Genomic DNA, 15,928 nt, shown 5'->3' on the forward strand with positions numbered 1-15,928 from the left:
TTAAACTTCAGCGGAATTCCGAAAACAATGGAAGAGTTCTGAAGCATTTTTAAACTTCAGCAGAATTCTGAGAACAATGGAAGTGTTCCGAAGCATTATTAAACATCAGCGGAATTTGTAGAACAATAAAAGACTTCCGAAGCATTTTTAAACTTCAGTGAAAATTCCGAAAACAATGCAAGAGTTGCAAAGCATTTTTAAATGGCAGCAGAATTCCGAGAACAATGGAAGAGTTCCGAAGCATTTTTAAACTTCAGTGCAATTGCGAGAACAATGGAAGAGTTCCGAAGCAAATTTAAACTTTAGCAGAATTTCGTGAACAATGGAAGAGTTCCGAAGCATTTTTAAACTTTCGCAGATTTCTGAGAACAATGGATGAGTTCCGAAGCATTTTTAAACGTCAGCAGAATTCTGGGAAAAGTGGAAGAATTGCGAAGCATTTTTAAAACTTCGTCGGATTTCCGTGAACAATGGAAGTGTTCTGAAGTATTTTTAAAATGCCAGCGGAATTCCAAGAACAATGGAAGAGTTCCGAAGCATTTTTAAACGCCAGCAGAATTCTGCGAACAATGGAAGAGTTCCGAAGTATTTTTAAACGTCAGCGGAAGTCCGAGAACAATGGAATAGTTACGAAGCATTTTTAAACTTCAGCAGAATTACGAGAACAATGGAAGAGTTACGAAGCATTTTTAAACATCAGCAGAATTTCCACAACAATGGAAGAGTTCCGGAGCATTTTTAAACTTCAGTGGAATTCCGAAAACAATGGAAGAGTTACAAAGCATTTTTAAACATCAGCAGAATTCTGAGAACAATGGAAGAGTTACGAAGTATTTTTAAACGTCAGCGGAAGTCCGAGAACAATGGAAGAGTTCCGAAGCATTATTAAATGTCAGCGTAATTCCGAGAACAAAGGCAGAGTTCCGAAGCAAATTTAAACTTCAGCAGAATTACGTGAACAATGGAAGAGTTCCAAAGCATTTTTAAACGGCAGCGGAATTCAGAGAACAATGAAAGAGTTCCCAAGCATTATTAAATGTCAGCGGAATTCCGAGAACAATGGAAGAGTTCCGAAGCCTTTTTAAACTTTAGAGGAATTCCGAGAACAATGGAATAGTTCCGAAGGATTTTTAAACGTCTGAGAAATTCCGAGAACAATGGAATAGTTCCGAAGCATTTTTAAACTTCAGAAGAATTCCGGGAATAATGGAAGAGTTCCAAAGCATTTTTAAACTTCATCAGAATTCCGAGAACAATGGAAGAGTTCCGAAGCATTTTTAAACATCAGCAGAATTTCCACAACAATGGAAGAGTTCCGAAACATTTTTAAACTTCAGCGGAATTCCAAAAACAATGGAAGAGTTCTGAAGCATTTTTAAACTTCAGCAGAATTCTGAGAACAATGGAAGTGTTCCGAAGCATTATTAAACATCAGCGGAATTTGTAGAACAATAAAAGACTTCCGAAGCATTTTTAAACTTCAGTGAAAATTCCGAAAACAATGCAAGAGTTGCAAAGCATTTTTAAATGGCAGCAGAATTCCGAGAACAATGGAAGAGTTCCGAAGCATTTTTAAACTTCAGTGCAATTGCGAGAACAATGGAAGAGTTCCGAAGCAAATTTAAACTTTAGCAGAATTTCGTGAACAATGGAAGAGTTCCGAAGCATTTTTAAACTTTCGCAGATTTCCGAGAACAATGGATGAGTTCCGAAGCATTTTTAAACGTCAGCAGAATTCTGGGAAAAGTGGAAGAATTGCGAAGCATTTTTAAAACTTCGTCGGATTTCCGTGAACAATGGAAGTGTTCTGAAGTATTTTTAAAACGCCAGCGGAATTCCAAGAACAATGGAAGAGTTCCGAAGCATTTTTAAACGCCAGCAGAATTCTAAGAACAATGGAAGAGTTCCGAAGTATTTTTAAACGTCAGCGGAAGTCCGAGAACAATGGAATAGTTACGAAGCAATTTTAAACTTCAGCAGAATTACGAGAACAATGGAAGAGTTACGAAGCATTTTTAAACATCAGCAGAATTTCCACAACAATGGAAGAGTTCCGAAGCATTTTTAAACTTCAGTGGAATTCCGAAAACAATGGAAGAGTTACAAAGCATTTTTAAACATCAGCAGAATTCCGAGAACAATGGAAGAGTTCCGAAGCATTTTTAAACTTCAGCGGAATTGCGAGAACAATGGAAGAGTTCCGAAGCATTATTAAATGTCAGCGTAATTCCGAGAACAAAGGCAGAGTTCCGAAGCAAATTTAAACTTCAGCAGAATTACGTGAACAATGGAAGAGTTCCAAAGCATTTTTAAACTTCAGCAGAATTCCGAGAACAATGGAAGAGTTCTGAAGCATTTTTAAATTTCAGCAGAATTCTGGGAACAATGGAAGCGTTCCAAAGCATTTATAAACTTCAGCAGAATTCCGAGAACAATGGAAGAGTTCTGAAGCATTTTTAAATGTCAGCAGAATTCCTAGAACAATGAATGAACTCCGAAGCATTTTTAAATGTCAGCGGTATTTCGGGAACAATGGAAGTGTTCCGAAGCATTATTAAACATCAGCGGAATTCGAAGAACAATAGAAGAGTTCCGAGGCATTTTTAAACGTCAGCGGAATTCCGAGAACAATGGAAGAGTGCCAAAGAATTTTTAAAACTTCAGCGGAATTCCGAAAACAATGGAAGAATTCCGAAGCATTTTTAAACAACAGCAGAATTCCGAGAACAAAGGAAGAGTTCCTTAGCATTTTTAAATGTCAGCAGAATTCCGAGAACAATGGAAGAGTTCCCAAGGATTTTTAAACATCAGCGGAATTCCGAGAAGAATGGAAGAGTTCCGAAGCATTTTTAAACTCCGGCTGATTTCCGAGAACAATAGAAGTGTTCCGAAGCATTTTTAAAATTCAGCATAATTCTGAGAACAATGGAAGAGTTCCAAAGCATTTTTAAACGGCAGCGGAATTCAGAGAACAATGAAAGAGTTCCCAAGCATTATTAAATGTCAGCGGAATTCTAAGAACAATGGAAGAGTTCCGAAGCATTTTTAAACTTTAGAGGAATTCCGAGAACAATGGAATAGTTCCGAAGGATTTTTAAACGTCTGAGAAATTCCGAGAACAATGGAATAGTTCCGAAGCATTTTTAAACTTCAGAAGAATTCCGGGAATAATGGAAGAGTTCCAAAGCATTTTTAAACTTCATCAGAATTCCGAGAACAATGGAAGAGTTCCGAAGCATTTTTAAACATCAGCAGAATTTCCACAACAATGGAAGATTTCCGAAACATTTTTAAACTTCAGCGGAATTCCGAAAACAATGGAAGAGTTCTGAAGCATTTTTAAACTTCAGCAGAATTCTGAGAACAATGGAAGTGTTCCGAAGCATTATTAAACATCAGCGGAATTTGTAGAACAATAAAAGACTTCCGAAGCATTTTTAAACTTCAGTGAAAATTCCGAAAACAATGCAAGAGTTGCGAAGCATTTTTAAATGGCAGCAGAATTCCGAGAACAATGGAAGAGTTCCGAAGCATTTTTAAACTTCAGTGCAATTGCGAGAACAATGGAAGAGTTCCGAAGCAAATTTAAACTTTAGCAGAATTTCGTGAACAATGGAAGAGTTCCGAAGCATTTTTAAACTTTCGCAGATTTCTGAGAACAATGGATGAGTTCCGAAGCATTTTTAAACGTCAGCAGAATTCTGGGAAAAGTGGAAGAATTGCGAAGCATTTTTAAAACTTCGTCGGATTTCCGTGAACAATGGAAGTGTTCTGAAGTATTTTTAAAATGCCAGCGGAATTCCAAGAACAATGGAAGAGTTCCGAAGCATTTTTAAACGCCAGCAGAATTCTGCGAACAATGGAAGAGTTCCGAAGTATTTTTAAACGTCAGCGGAAGTCCGAGAACAATGGAATAGTTACGAAGCATTTTTAAACTTCAGCAGAATTACGAGAACAATGGAAGAGTTACGAAGCATTTTTAAACATCAGCAGAATTTCCACAACAATGGAAGAGTTCCGGAGCATTTTTAAACTTCAGTGGAATTCCGAAAACAATGGAAGAGTTACAAAGCATTTTTAAACATCAGCAGAATTCTGAGAACAATGGAAGAGTTACGAAGTATTTTTAAACGTCAGCGGAAGTCCGAGAACAATGGAAGAGTTCCGAAGCATTATTAAATGTCAGCGTAATTCCGAGAACAAAGGCAGAGTTCCGAAGCAAATTTAAACTTCAGCAGAATTACGTGAACAATGGAAGAGTTCCAAAGCATTTTTAAACGGCAGCGGAATTCAGAGAACAATGAAAGAGTTCCCAAGCATTATTAAATGTCAGCGGAATTCCGAGAACAATGGAAGAGTTCCGAAGCCTTTTTAAACTTTAGAGGAATTCCGAGAACAATGGAATAGTTCCGAAGGATTTTTAAACGTCTGAGAAATTCCGAGAACAATGGAATAGTTCCGAAGCATTTTTAAACTTCAGAAGAATTCCGGGAATAATGGAAGAGTTCCAAAGCATTTTTAAACTTCATCAGAATTCCGAGAACAATGGAAGAGTTCCGAAGCATTTTTAAACATCAGCAGAATTTCCACAACAATGGAAGAGTTCCGAAACATTTTTAAACTTCAGCGGAATTCCAAAAACAATGGAAGAGTTCTGAAGCATTTTTAAACTTCAGCAGAATTCTGAGAACAATGGAAGTGTTCCGAAGCATTATTAAACATCAGCGGAATTTGTAGAACAATAAAAGACTTCCGAAGCATTTTTAAACTTCAGTGAAAATTCCGAAAACAATGCAAGAGTTGCAAAGCATTTTTAAATGGCAGCAGAATTCCGAGAACAATGGAAGAGTTCCGAAGCATTTTTAAACTTCAGTGCAATTGCGAGAACAATGGAAGAGTTCCGAAGCAAATTTAAACTTTAGCAGAATTTCGTGAACAATGGAAGAGTTCCGAAGCATTTTTAAACTTTCGCAGATTTCCGAGAACAATGGATGAGTTCCGAAGCATTTTTAAACGTCAGCAGAATTCTGGGAAAAGTGGAAGAATTGCGAAGCATTTTTAAAACTTCGTCGGATTTCCGTGAACAATGGAAGTGTTCTGAAGTACTTTTAAAACGCCAGCGGAATTCCAAGAACAATGGAAGAGTTCCGAAGCATTTTTAAACGCCAGCAGAATTCTGAGAACAATGGAAGAGTTCCGAAGTATTTTTAAACGTCAGCGGAAGTCCGAGAACAATGGAATAGTTACGAAGCAATTTTAAACTTCAGCAGAATTACGAGAACAATGGAAGAGTTACGAAGCATTTTTAAACATCAGCAGAATTTCCACAACAATGGAAGAGTTCCGAAGCATTTTTAAACTTCAGTGGAATTCCGAAAACAATGGAAGAGTTACAAAGCATTTTTAAACATCAGCAGAATTCCGAGAACAATGGAAGAGTTCCGAAGCATTTTTAAACTTCAGCGGAATTGCGAGAACAATGGAAGAGTTCCGAAGCATTATTAAATGTCAGCGTAATTCCGAGAACAAAGGCAGAGTTCCGAAGCAAATTTAAACTTCAGCAGAATTACGTGAACAATGGAAGAGTTCCAAAGCATTTTTAAACTTCAGCAGAATTCCGAGAACAATGGAAGAGTTCTGAAGCATTTTTAAATTTCAGCAGAATTCTGGGAACAATGGAAGGGTTCCAAAGCATTTATAAACTTCAGCAGAATTCCGAGAACAATGGAAGAGTTCTGAAGCATTTTTAAATGTCAGCAGAATTCCTAGAACAATGAATGAACTCCGAAGCATTTTTAAATGTCAGCGGTATTTCGGGAACAATGGAAGTGTTCCGAAGCATTATTAAACATCAGCGGAATTCGAAGAACAATAGAAGAGTTCCGAGGCATTTTTAAACGTCAGCGGAATTCCGAGAACAATGGAAGAGTGCCAAAGCATTTTTAAAACTTCAGCGGAATTCCGAAAACAATGGAAGAATTCCGAAGCATTTTTAAACAACAGCAGAATTCCGAGAACAAAGGAAGAGTTCCTTAGCATTTTTAAATGTCAGCAGAATTCCGAGAACAATGGAAGAGTTCCCAAGGATTTTTAAACATCAGCGGAATTCCGAGAAGAATGGAAGAGTTCCGAAGCATTTTTAAACTCCGGCTGATTTCCGAGAACAATAGAAGTGTTCCGAAGCATTTTTAAAATTCAGCATAATTCTGAGAACAATGGAAGAGTTCCAAAGAATTTTTAAACGGCAGCGGAATTCAGAGAACAATGAAAGAGTTCCCAAGCATTATTAAATGTCAGCGGAATTCTAAGAACAATGGAAGAGTTCCGAAGCATTTTTAAACTTTAGAGGAATTCCGAGAACAATGGAATAGTTCCGAAGGATTTTTAAACGTCTGAGAAATTCCGAGAACAATGGAATAGTTCCGAAGCATTTTTAAACTTCAGAAGAATTCCGGGAATAATGGAAGAGTTCCAAAGCATTTTTAAACTTCATCAGAATTCCGAGAACAATGGAAGAGTTCCGAAGCATTTTTAAACATCAGCAGAATTTCCACAACAATGGAAGATTTCCGAAACATTTTTAAACTTCAGCGGAATTCCGAAAACAATGGAAGAGTTCTGAAGCATTTTTAAACTTCAGCAGAATTCTGAGAACAATGGAAGTGTTCTGAAGCATTATTAAACATCAGCGGAATTTGTAGAACAATAAAAGACTTCCGAAGCATTTTTAAACTTCAGTGAAAATTCCGAAAACAATGCAAGAGTTGCGAAGCATTTTTAAATGGCAGCAGAATTCCGAGAACAATGGAAGAGTTCCGAAGCATTTTTAAACTTCAGTGCAATTGCGAGAACAATGGAAGAGTTCCGAAGCAAATTTAAACTTTAGCAGAATTTCGTGAACAATGGAAGAGTTCCGAAGCATTTTTAAACTTTCGCAGATTTCTGAGAACAATGGATGAGTTCCGAAGCATTTTTAAACGTCAGCAGAATTCTGGGAAAAGTGGAAGAATTGCGAAGCATTTTTAAAACTTCGTCGGATTTCCGTGAACAATGGAAGTGTTCTGAAGTATTTTTAAAACGCCAGCGGAATTCCAAGAACAATGGAAGAGTTCCGAAGCATTTTTAAACGCCAGCAGAATTCCAAGAACAATGGAAGAGTTCCGAAGTATTTTTAAACGTCAGCGGAAGTCCGAGAACAATGGAATAGTTACGAAGCATTTTTAAACTTCAGCAGAATTACGAGAACAATGGAAGAGTTACGAAGCATTTTTAAACATCAGCAGAATTTCCACAACAATGGAAGAGTTCCGAAGCATTTTTAAACTTCAGTGGAATTCCGAAAACAATGGAAGAGTTACAAAGCATTTTTAAACATCAGCAGAATTCCGAGAACAATGGAAGAGTTCCGAAGCATTTTTAAACTTCAGCGGAATTGCGAGAACAATGGAAGAGTTCCGAAGCATTATTAAATGTCAGCGTAATTCCGAGAACAAAGGCAGAGTTCCGAAGCAAATTTAAACTTCAGCAGAATTACGTGAACAATGGAAGAGTTCCAAAGCATTTTTAAACTTCAGCAGAATTCCGAGAACAATGGAAGAGTTCTGAAGCATTTTTAAATTTCAGCAGAATTCTGGGAACAATGGAAGGGTTCCAAAGCATTTATAAACTTCAGCAGAATTCCGAGAACAATGGAAGAGTTCCGAAGCATTTTTAAATGTCAGCAGAATTCCTAGAACAATGAATGAACTCCGAAGCATTTTTAAATGTCAGCGGTATTTCGGGAACAATGGAAGTGTTCCGAAGCATTATTAAACATCAGCGGAATTCGAAGAACAATAGAAGAGTTCCGAGGCATTTTTAAACGTCAGCGGAATTCCGAGAACAATGGAAGAGTGCCAAAGCATTTTTAAAACTTCAGCGGAATTCCGAAAACAATGGAAGAATTCCGAAGCATTTTTAAACAACAGCAGAATTCCGAGAACAAAGGAAGAGTTCCTTAGCATTTTTAAATGTCAGCAGAATTCCGAGAACAATGGAAGAGTTCCCAAGGATTTTTAAACATCAGCGGAATTCCGAGAAGAATGGAAGAGTTCCGAAGCATTTTTAAACTCCGGCTGATTTCCGAGAACAATAGAAGTGTTCCGAAGCATTTTTAAAATTCAGCATAATTCTGAGAACAATGGAAGAGTTCCAAAGCATTTTTAAACGGCAGCGGAATTCAGAGAACAATGAAAGAGTTCCCAAGCATTATTAAATGTCAGCGGAATTCTAAGAACAATGGAAGAGTTCCGAAGCATTTTTAAACATCAGCGGAATTCCTTGAACAATGAAAGAGATTGGAAACATTTTTAAACTTCAAAAGAATTCCGGGAACAGTGGAAGAGTTCCGAAGCATTTTTAAGTGTCAGCAGAATTCCAAGAACAATGGAAGAGTTCCGAAGCATTATTAAACGTCAGCGGAATTCCGAGAACAATGGAAGAGTTCCGAAGAATTTTTAAACGTCAGCGAATTTTGAGAACCATTGAAGAGTTCCGAAGCATTTTTAAACTTAAGTGGAATTCGGAGAACAATGGAAGAGTTATGTAGCATTTTTAAACTTCAAAAGAATTCCAGGAACAATGGAAGAGTTCCAAAGCATTTTTAAACTTCAGCAGAATTCCGAGAACAATGGAAGAGTTCTGAAGCATTTTTAAACATCAGCAGAATTTCCAGAACAATGGAAGAGTTCCGAAGCATTTTTAAACTTCAGAAGAATTCCAGAAACAATGGAAGAGTTCCATAGCATTTTTAAACTTCAGAAGATTTCCAGGAACAATGGAAGAGTTACGAAGCATTTTTAAACTTCGGCGGATTTCCGAGAACAATGGAAGTGTTCCGAAGTATTTTTAAACGCCAGCGGAATTCCGAGAACAATGGAAGAGTTCCGAAGGATTTTTAAACGTCTGAGAAATTCCGAGAACAATGGAATAGTTCCGAAGCATTTTTAAACTTCAGAAGAATTCCGGGAATAATGGAAGAGTTCCAAAGCATTTTTAAACTTCATCAGAATTCCGAGAACAATGGAAAAGTTCCGAAGCATTTTTAAACATCAGCAGAATTTCCACAACAATGGAAGAGTTCCGAAACATTTTTAAACTTCAGCGGAATTCCAAAAACAATGGAAGAGTTACAAAGCATTTTTAAACATCAGCAGAATTCCGAGAACAATGGAAGAGTTCCGAAGCTTTTTTAAACATAAGCATAATTCTGAGAACAATGGAAGACTTCCGAAGCATTTTTAAACATCAGCAGATTCCAAGAACAATGGAAGAGTTCTGAAGGATTTTTAAACGTCAGCGGAATTCCAAAAACAATGGAAGGGTTCCGAAGCATTTTTAAACTTCAACGGAATTCTGAAAACAATGGAAGAGTTAAGAAGCATTTTTAAACTGCAGCGGAATTCCGAGAACAATGGAATAGTTCCTTAGCATTTTTAAATGTCAGCGGAATTCCGGGAACAATGGAAGAGTTCCGAAGCATTATTAAATGTCAGCGGAATTCCAAGAACAATGGATGAGTTCCGAAGCATTTTTAAAAGTCAGCGGAATTCCAAATACAATGGAAGAGTTATAAAGCGTTTTTAAAACTACAGCGGAATTCAAAGAAAAATGAAAGAGTTCCGAAGCATTATTAAATGTCAGCGGATTTCTGAGAACAATGGAAGAGTTCCGAAGCATTTTTAAACGTCAGCGGAATTCCGAGAACAATGGAATTGTTCCGAAGGATTTTTAAACGTCAGCGGAATTCCAAGAACAATGGAATAGTTCCGAAGCATTTTTAAACTTCAGTGGAATTCTGAGAACAATGGAAGAGTTCCGAAGCATTTTTAAACTTCAGAAGATTTCCGGGAACAATGGAAGAATTCCAAAGCATTTTTAAACTTCAGCAGAATTCCGAGAACAATGGAAGTGTTCCGAAGCATTTTTAAACATCAGCAGAATTTCCAGAATAATGGAAGAGTTCCGAAGCATTTTTAAACTTCAGCGGTATTCCGAAAACAATGGAAGAGTTACAAAGCATTTTTAAACATCAGCAGAATTCCGAGAACAATGGAAGAGTTCCGAAGCATTTTTAAACTGCAGCAGAATTCCAATAACAATGGAAGTGTTCCGAAGCATTTTTAAACGTCAACGGATTTCCTAGAACAATGGAAGAGTTCCATAGCATTATTTAACGTCAGCGGAATTCCGAGAACAATGGAAGGGTTCCGAAGCAATTTTAAACGTCAGCAGAATTCCGAGTACAATGGAAGGGTTCCAAAGCATTTTTAAACGTCAGCGGAATTCCGAGAACAATGGAAGAGTTCCGAAGCATTTTTAAATGTCAGCGGAATTCCGAGAACAATGGAAAAGTTCCGAAGGATTTTTAAACGTCAGCGGAATTACGAGAACAATGGAAGATTTCCTAAGCATTTTTAAGCTTCAGCGGAATTCTGAGAACAATGGTATATTTCTGAAGCATTTTTTAAATTCTGAAGAATTCCGGGAACAATGGAAGAGTTTCAAAGCGTTTTTAAACTACAGCAGAATTCCGAGAACAATGGAAGAGTTCCGAAGCATTTTTCAACATCAGCAGAATTTCCAGAACAATGGAAGTGTTCCGAAGCATTTTTAAACTTCAGCGGAATTCCGAAAACATTGGAAGATCTCTGAAGCATTTTAAAATGTCAGCAGAATTCCAACAACAATGGAAGAGTTCCGAAGCAATTTTAAACTTCAGCAGAATTGCGAGAACAATGGAAGATTTCCGATGAATTTTTAAATTTCAGCAGAATTCCGAGAACAATGGAAGAGTTCAAAAGCATTTTTAAACCAGCAGAATTCCAAGAAAAATGGTAGAGTTCCGAAGCATTTTTAAACGTCAGTGGAATTCCTAGAACAATGGAAGAGTTCCGAAGCATTATTCAACGTCAGCAGAATTCCGAGAACAATGGAAGAGTTCCAAAGCATCTTTAAAACTTCAGCAGAATTCCGAGAACAATGTAAGAGTTCCGAAGCATTTTTAAACTTCGGCGGATTTCCGAGAACAATGGAAGTGTTCCGAAGTATTTTTAAACGCCAGCGGAATGCCGAGAACAATGGAACAGTTCCGAAGCATTTTTAAACGCCAGCGGAATTCCGAGAAAAATGAAGAGTTCCGAAGTATTATTAAATGCCAGCGGAATTCTGAGAACAATTTAAGAGTTCTGAAGCATTTTTAAACATCAGCAGAATTGGAAGATCAATGGAATTGTTCCGAAGGATTTTTAAACGTCAGCAGAATTCCAAGAACAATGGAATAGTTCCGAAGCATTTTTAAACTTCAGTGGAATTCTGAGAACAATGGAAGAGTTCCGAAGCATTTTTAAACTTCAGAAGAATTCCGGGAACAATGGAAGAATTCCAAAGCATTTTTAAACTTCAGCAGAATTCCGAGAACAATGGAACTGTTCCGAAGCATTTTTAAACGTCAGCAGAATTTCCAGAATAATGGAAGAGTTCCGAAGCATTTTTAAACTTCAGCGGTATTCCGAAAGCAATGGAAGAGTTACAAAGCATTTTTAAACATCAGCAGAATTCCCAGAATAATGGAAGAGTTCCGAAGCATTTTTAAACTTCAGCGGTATTCCGAAAACAATGGAAGATCTCTGAAGCATTTTAAAATGTCAGCAGAATTCCAACAACAATGGAAGAGTTCCGAAGGATTTTTAAACGTCAGCGGAATTCCAAGAACAATGGAATAGTTCCGAAGCATTTTTAAACTTCAGTGGAATTCTGAGAACAATGGAAGAGTTCCGAAGCATTTTTAAACTTCAGAAGATTTCCGGGAACAATGGAAGAATTCCAAAGCATTTTTAAACATCAGCAGAATTTCCAGAATAATGGAAGAGTTCCGAAGCATTTTTAAACTTCAGCGGTATTCCGAAAACAATGGAAGAGTTACAAAGCATTTTTAAACATCAGCAGAATTCCGAGAACAATGGACGAGTTCCGAAGCATTTTTAAACTTCAGCGGAATTACGAGAACAATGGAAAAGTTCCAAAGCATTATTAAATGTCAGCGGAATTCCGAGAACAAAGGAAGAGTTCCCAAGCAAATTTAAACTTCAGCAGAATTACGTGAACAATGGAAGAGTTCCGAAGCATTTGTAAACGTCAGCAGAATTCCGAAAACAATGGAAGAGTTCCGAAGCATTTTTAAATGTCAGCAGAATTCTGAGAACAATGGAAGAGTTCTGAAGCATTTTTAAACATCAGCAGAATTGGAAGATCAATGGAATTGTTCCGAAGGATTTTTAAACGTCAGCAGAATTCCAAGAACAATGGAATAGTTCCGAAGCATTTTTAAACTTCAGTGGAATTCTGAGAACAATGGAAGAGTTCCGAAGCATTTTTAAACTTCAGAAGAATTCCGGGAACAATGGAAGAATTCCAAAGCATTTTTAAACTTCAGCAGAATTCCGAGAACAATGGAACTGTTCCGAAGCATTTTTAAACGTCAGCAGAATTTCCAGAATAATGGAAGAGTTCCGAAGCATTTTTAAACTTCAGCGGTATTCCGAAAGCAATGGAAGAGTTACAAAGCATTTTTAAACATCAGCAGAATTCCCAGAATAATGGAAGAGTTCCGAAGCATTTTTAAACTTCAGCGGTATTCCGAAAACAATGGAAGATCTCTGAAGCATTTTAAAATGTCAGCAGAATTCCAACAACAATGGAAGAGTTCCGAAGGATTTTTAAACGTCAGCGGAATTCCAAGAACAATGGAATAGTTCCGAAGCATTTTTAAACTTCAGTGGAATTCTGAGAACAATGGAAGAGTTCCGAAGCATTTTTAAACTTCAGAAGATTTCCGGGAACAATGGAAGAATTCCAAAGCATTTTTAAACATCAGCAGAATTTCCAGAATAATGGAAGAGTTCCGAAGCATTTTTAAACTTCAGCGGTATTCCGAAAACAATGGAAGAGTTACAAAGCATTTTTAAACATCAGCAGAATTCCGAGAACAATGGACGAGTTCCGAAGCATTTTTAAACTTCAGCGGAATTACGAGAACAATGGAAAAGTTCCGAAGCATTATTAAATGTCAGCGGAATTCCGAGAACAAAGGAAGAGTTCCCAAGCAAATTTAAACTTCAGCAGAATTACGTGAACAATGGAAGAGTTCCGAAGCATTTGTAAACGTCAGCAGAATTCCGAAAACAATGGAAGAGTTCCGAAGCATTTTTAAATGTCAGCAGAATTCTGAGAACAATGGAAGAGTTCTGAAGCATTTTTAAACATCAGCAGAATTGGAAGATCAATGGAATTGTTCCGAAGGATTTTTAAACGTCAGCAGAATTCCAAGAACAATGGAATAGTTCCGAAGCATTTTTAAACTTCAGTGGAATTCTGAGAACAATGGAAGAGTTCCGAAGCATTTTTAAACTTCAGAAGAATTCCGGGAACAATGGAAGAATTCCAAAGCATTTTTAAACTTCAGCAGAATTCCGAGAACAATGGAACTGTTCCGAAGCATTTTTAAACGTCAGCAGAATTTCCAGAATAATGGAAGAGTTCCGAAGCATTTTTAAACTTCAGCGGTATTCCGAAAGCAATGGAAGAGTTACAAAGCATTTTTAAACATCAGCAGAATTCCCAGAATAATGGAAGAGTTCCGAAGCATTTTTAAACTTCAGCGGTATTCCGAAAACAATGGAAGATCTCTGAAGCATTTTAAAATGTCAGCAGAATTCCAACAACAATGGAAGAGTTCCGAAGGATTTTTAAACGTCAGCGGAATTCCAAGAACAATGGAATAGTTCCGAAGCATTTTTAAACTTCAGTGGAATTCTGAGAACAATGGAAGAGTTCCGAAGCATTTTTAAACTTCAGAAGATTTCCGGGAACAATGGAAGAATTCCAAAGCATTTTTAAACCTCAGCAGAATTTCCAGAATAATGGAAGAGTTCCGAAGCATTTTTAAACTTCAGCGGTATTCCGAAAACAATGGAAGAGTTACAAAGCATTTTTAAACATCAGCAGAATTCCGAGAACAATGGACGAGTTCCGAAGCATTTTTAAACTTCAGCGGAATTACGAGAACAATGGAAAAGTTCCGAAGCATTATTAAATGTCAGCGGAATTCCGAGAACAAAGGAAGAGTTCCCAAGCAAATTTAAACTTCAGCAGAATTACGTGAACAATGGAAGAGTTCCGAAGCATTTGTAAACGTCAGCAGAATTCCGAAAACAATGGAAGAGTTCCGAAGCATTTTTAAATGTCAGCAGAATTCTGAGAACAATGGAAGAGTTCTGAAGCATTTTTAAACTTCAGCAGAATTCTGGGAACAATGGAAGTGTTCCGAAGCATTATTAAACATCAGCGGAATTTGTAGAACAATAGAAGACTTCCAAAGCATTATAAACTTCAGTGAAAATTCCGAAAACAATGCAAGAGTTGCGAAGCATTTTTTAACGTCAGCAGAATTCCGAAAACAATGGAAGAGTTCCGAAGCAAATTTAAACTTTAGCAGAATTACGTGAATAATGGAAGAGTTCCGAAGCATTTTTAAACTTCAGCAGAATTCCGAGAACAATGGTAGAGTTCCGAAGCATTATTAAATGTCAGCGGAATTCTGAGAACAAAGGAAGAGTTCCCAAGCAAATTTAAACTTCAGCAGAATTACGTGAACAATGGAAGAGTTCGGAAGCATTTGTAAACTTCAGCAGAATTCCGAGAACAATGGAAGAGTTCTGAAGCATTTTTATACTTCAGCAGAATTCTGGGAACAATGGAAGTGTTCCGAAGCATTATTAAACATCAGCGGAATTTGTAGAGCAATAGAAGACTTCCGAAGCATTTTTAAACTTCAGTGAAAATTCCGAAAACAATGCAAGAGTTGCGAAGCATTTTTAAACGTCAGCAGAATTCCGAAAACAATGGAAGAGTTCTGAAGCATTTTTAAATGTCAGCAGAATTCCGAAAATAATGGAAGAGTTCCGAAGCAAATTTAAACTTTAGCAGAATTACGTGAACAATGAAAGAGTTCCGAAGCATTTTTAAACTTCAGCAGAATTCTGAGAACAATGGTAGAGTTCCGAAGCATTTTTAAATTTCAGCGGAATTCCGAGAACAATGGATGAGTTCCGAAGCATTTTTAAATGTCAGCAGAATTCCGGGAAAAATGGAAGAATTGCGAAGCATTTTTAAACATCAGTAGAATTCAAAGAACAATGCAAGAGATCCAAAGCATTATTAAACGTCAGTGGAATTCCGAGAACCATGGAAGAGTTCCGAATGATTTTTAAACATCAGCGGAATTTCGAGAACAATGGAAGAGTTCCGAAGCATTTTTAAACTTCAATTGAATTCTGAGAACAATGGAAGAGTTCCGTAGCATTTTTAAACTTCAGAAGAATACCAGGAACAATGGAGGAGTTCCAAAGCATTTTTGAACTTCAGCAGAATTCCGAGAACAATGGAAGAGTTCTGAAGCATTTTTAAACATCAGCAAAATTTCCAGAACAATGGAAGAGTTCCGAAGCATTTTTAAATTTCAGCAGAATTCCGAGAACAATTGATGAGTTCCGAAGCATTTTTAAACTACAGCAGAATTCCAATAACAATGGAAGTGTTCCGAAGCATTTTTAAACGTCAAGGGATTTCCTAGAACAATGGAAGAGTTCCATAGCATTATTTAACGTCAGCGGAATTCCGAGAACAATGGAAGGGTTCCGAAGCAATTTTAAACGTCAGCAGAATTCCGAGTACAATGGAAGGGTTCCAAAGCATTTTTAAACGTCAGCGGAATTCCGAGAACAATGGAAGAGTTCCGAAGCATTTTTAAATGTCAGCGGAATTCCGAGAACAATGGAAAAGTTCCGAAGGATTTTTAAACGTCAGCGGAATTACGAGAACAATGGAAGAT

This window comes from Phyllobates terribilis, unplaced genomic scaffold (assembly GCF_046119375.1).
Source record: "Phyllobates terribilis strain yellow unplaced genomic scaffold, ASM4611937v1 Scaffold_2__4_contigs__length_985480577, whole genome shotgun sequence".
Classification (NCBI taxonomy): Eukaryota; Metazoa; Chordata; class Amphibia; order Anura; family Dendrobatidae; genus Phyllobates; species Phyllobates terribilis.